The sequence below is a fragment of the Mesoplodon bidens genome (assembly GCF_964165515.1).
Source record: "Mesoplodon bidens genome assembly, chromosome: 4".
Classification (NCBI taxonomy): domain Eukaryota; kingdom Metazoa; phylum Chordata; class Mammalia; order Artiodactyla; family Ziphiidae; genus Mesoplodon; species Mesoplodon bidens.
In genome coordinates, this window is record NC_138160.1 from 163,060,975 (window position 1) to 163,065,773 (window position 4,799).

A 4,799-nucleotide genomic window follows, 5' to 3' on the forward strand; every position below is an offset into this window, starting at 1 on the left:
CTAGTTCCTTTTTACAGTAATCTGCATTTCTGCCAATAGCCTTTCTTAATTCCTTCAGTATGTGCATTATCTCCTTTTTGTCTATTAGACTGAAGATGTCTGTTTCATTGTTTGTTGTCTCAGGGGAATTCTCTTGATCTTTTTATTGGCAGTGGTTCCCTGCTTCTTCATTTTACTTATATTTCTCTTGCTCTGGGTTTAGGAAAAACAGTTCTCTACTGTGGTCCTGGAGGGCTATACTAATGTGGGAGCGTCCCTTTGTAGCCTACGTGGGTTTAACATTTTTGGCGCAGGGGCTGTTTTTAGTATGGATGGCTGCCACCTCTTTCCTCAGTGTATGCTGGCCATTATCCCCTTGATAGGAGGTGTGACTGGTGTTGTGGTGGCCAGAGCCTGCACTGGATGTTGAGTGGGGCCTCCTCTTTGCTCTGTGGTTGTCACTGCCCTGTCAGGGGCAGGGTCTGCTACCTAGATGTTGGAGTAGACGTCCCCAGATCTGTTTCTGAGCTGCGTTACTGAGCTGTGGTGTGAGGTAGGTGGGACTGGAGCACTCCCACTGGGAGGGGAGCCACTGAGCTTTCCTCTGCTGGAGCTGTTCACCGGTGAGTGTGCTCTGATGTTGTCACCTGTCACCCATTGTCCGGGCTTACAAAGTACACTGTTTCTGGCACTGCCCTTGGGCCTGCCTCAACCGTGGGTATGCTGGCCATCCACCCAGATGTCTCAAGGACACCAGCACAGAGCCACTGAAGTCAGGACCCAGGACAGCACAAGTCCCACACCTCGACCTGCTGTGGGAGCTATAGAGGTAGCTTGGACCCTGGCACGGCCCAGTCCCTGCACACATGCACCCACAAAGCCCACAGCTATTAAGGCCAGACCCGTCCCAGCCGCGGGAGCACCCGCTGTTTGGATGTCCCACAGGCACTGAATTTTCAGCCCTGCTTCCTAAGTTGTGTGGCCCCTGGGGCTCAGCTGTGCTTCTGGCCCTACCTCTGAATGTGGGCAAACTGCTGGTGTCTGCTCCTGAGGCTGCGGTTGGCCTCGGAGCCTGCCTAGGTGGCATCTGGGGCCTACAAGACTGCCCAGGTGGGAGCTGGCCGAGGCGGGGCGGCTGGGGCGTGCTCTCCCAGAGCCTGCGTGGTCAAGGCCTAGCACGTGGAGAAAGAGGCTGTAATGGCAGCCCCCCCGCCACCCCCCCGCTTCATGCACCACTTAACAACGGTGCTTTGTTTCTATGGTGGGCCTGGCTTCTAGCCCTGGTTGTGGCCGTACCACACTCCAGCTCCTTCAGTCTGTCTCCGAGCAGCCAACACCAGTCCTCTCCCCAGGTTTGTCCTCTAAACCCCGTGTTTCAGCACCCAGCCCCCACCCGTACCCAGCGGATGCGTGTTAGACTGGGGGTACAGGGCGGTGGCTCGGACCGTCTGTGTAGGTCTCTGTTCTGCCTGCCACAAACCAGTTGCCGTGCCCTCCTCTGAGCCTCTGAAGCTCCTTTTCTGTCCCAGCTGATCTCCCCGCAGGTGAGGGGGCTTCCCAGGGTGCGGGAATCTTTCCTTTCTTCAGCTCCCTCCCAGCAGTGCAGGTCCTGTCTTTTTTTTTTTCCCTCCCTTTCATCCTACCCAGTTATGTGGAGATATTTCTCGTCCTTTCAGGTGTTTTAGGACCTCTGCTGGTGTTCAGCAGGTGTTCTATAAGAATTGTTCCATTTGTAGATGTATTTTTGGGAGGAGGGGAGTTCCACATCCTACTGCTCCGCCATCTTGATTGGAGCCCCTCATGTGCTCATGATGTATTAATTCTTTTAATGTTGTTAAATTTGATTTGCTAGTACTTTTGAGGTTTTCATCTGTATACAGATGGGATGTTGATCTGTGCTTTTCTTATCTTGTGATGTCTTTGCTTTTGGTATCAGGGTAATAATGGCCTCATACAATGAGTTAGGCAGTGATTCCTTTCTTCTACTTTTTGGAAGACTTTGAGAAGAATTGATATTAATTCTCCTTTAAAGGTTTGGTAGAATTCACCAGAGAAGCCATCTGGCCCTGGAATTTTCCTTATTGGAATTTTTTGGTATAACTGATTCAATCTCTTTACTTGTTTGAGGCCTATTCAGATTTCCTATTTCTTCTTCAATCAGCTTTGGTAGTTTGTGTGTTTCTAGGAATTTTTAAAATTTCATCTAAATTGTCTAATTTTTTTGGCATGCAACTGTACACAGTCTTCTCTTACATTTTATTCTGTAAGGTCAGTAGTAATATCCCCACTTTCATTCCTGATTTTAGTAATTTGACCTCTCGTCAGTCTAGCTATAAAAGTTTCATTTGTCAAATTTATTGATCTTTTCAAAGAACCAAATTTTGGTTTGATTTTCTCCATTGTTTTCTTATTCTCTATTTCATTCATCTCCACTTTAGTCTTTATTATTTTCTTCCTTCTGCCTTCAAAATGTTAATTAGGGAAATGCAAAGCACAACTGAGACACCACCTCACATCCAACAGGATGGCTACTATCAAAAAGAGTGCTGACAGGATGGAGAAAATGTAACCCTTGTGCATGGCTGCTGGGAATGTAAAATGGTACAGCTTCTGTGGGAAACACGGCAGTTCCTCAAACAATTAAAAATAATTACCATTTGATCCAGCTATTCTGCCTCTGAGCATATATGCAGAAGAACTGAAAGCAGGGTCCTGAAGAAAACTTGAACACTCATGATCATTAGCAGCATTATTCATAATAGCTAAAACATGGAAGCAACCCAAGTGCCTATCAACAGACAAATGGACCAGCAAAATATGGTATATACGTACCATAGATATTATTCAACTTAAAAAGGAATTGGGGGCTTCCCTGGTGGCGCAGTGGTTGAGAGTCCGCCTGCCGATGCAGGGGACACGGGTTCGTGCCCCGGTCTGGGAAGATCCCACATGCCGCGGAGCGGCTGGGCCCGTGAGCCATGGCCGCTGAGCCTGCGCGTCCGGAGCCTGTGCTCCGCAACGGGAGAGGCCACAACAGTGAGAGGCCCGCATACCTCAAAAAAAAATAAATAAATAAATAAAAGGAATTGGTATTTCTAAACATTTCCCTTGTAATTTCTTTTACTTTATAGTCTTTAGTTATTTTCTTAGTGATTGCCCTGGGGATAATAAGTAACATCTAAATTTAGTTTGTAACAACCTAGTTTAGACAACCTTAGTTTACAACAACTTCGTATCAACAGTGTACAAAATCTTTGTTCCTATATAGCTCCATCCCCCACTTCCTATGTTTTCTGTAGTTGTCAATCCTACTAAGAGGCGTCCCCAACCACTGGGCTGTGGACCAAGGAGAAGACTGGCACTTAATTATTGCATTTTCTTTTGCTTTTTGAGTGTGTGTTTGTGTGTGCGTGGGTTTATATCACTCAGTGACTTCTGCTCCCTAACTTTTCTCAGAGATATCTTTAAAGTGCTTCTTTGGGGGAATTTTCTCATTTATAGGAAGTTTTAGTCCTAGTTTCTGATCGCTTCAGTTGAAATTGTCTACAAACACAATGGGAAATCGGGGCTTCATACCGTCCACCTCTACCCCAAATGTTGAGAATTAAAAAGAACCAACCTGGTAAAATCCTGGTGACCAAAAGCGTGCTAGACAGGGTGGGTGTCAGTGAGGAGCAGCAGCCCCGGGACGCCTCCCTCCTCCCTTGGTGGTTGAATCAGAGGGATGCAGACAGGCTGAGAGTGTCCGAAGTAAAGGGTTTAAACTCTTTCATTCCTTAGCGGTTCTCATTCAGTGACACAGACAACTGATGAAGGCGAAATAACTGAACGTTAGGAACCGGGCCACACGGCAGGAGGTGAGCAGCTGGCAAGCGAGCAAAGCTTCACCTACTGCTCCCCATCACTCGTATTACCGCCTGAACCATTACCCTCCACCCCCGTCTGTGGAAAAATTGTTGCTGAAATTGGGGACCGCTGCTGTTGAGGATCCCTTGCATGTGATTTGAGTAGCTTCTCTCTTGTTGCTTTCAAGATTTCCAATTTGTCTGTCTTTCAACAGTTTGATTACGTATTTCAAAAAGGATCTCTTTGAGTTTATCCCATTTGGAGTTCATTTAGCTTCTTCTATATGTAGATTAACATTTTTCACCAAATCTGAGAAATTTTTGGCCATTATTTCTTCAAATATTTTATGCTTCTTTCTCTCCTCTCATCTGGGACTCCCATTATACATATGTTGGTACTTTTGATGGTGTCCATAGGTCATCCCTTAGGCTCTGTTCATTTTTTAAAAATTTCATTCTAAGCATTAATATAATTCTTTCTCAGACTGTATAATTTCAACTTGGCCCATCTTTTAAGTTCTTTCATCTATCTGCTCAAATCTGCTGTTGGGCCCCTCTAGCAAATCTTTCATTTCAGTTATACTTTTCAACTCCAAAACTTCTACTTGGCTTCTTTTTAATAATTTGTCTTCTCATTGCTGTTCTCTTTAGTTAGATATTTATTCTCAATTTATCCTTTATTCTGTGGACATGGGCTCTGTGCATACCAGTCGTAAATGGTAGTTATTGTCATAATTCATTAAGATCATATCTAAGGCTCCTTTGAGCTTGGAGACCCTTGGAAACAGCATGGTGCAATACCATTCATGTATATTAAGCATTTGTTTTTCCAGAATAAATGGTAATGAAGGTTGTGTTCTTGGGGACTATAGTAGGGCTCAATAAATGGGATTCCTTATTTAATTAAAATCAGTGAAAGTATTTTTCTTTTCAGAAGCCTAGTTGTGAGAGATAAAGAACCACATGTTCTGTAGA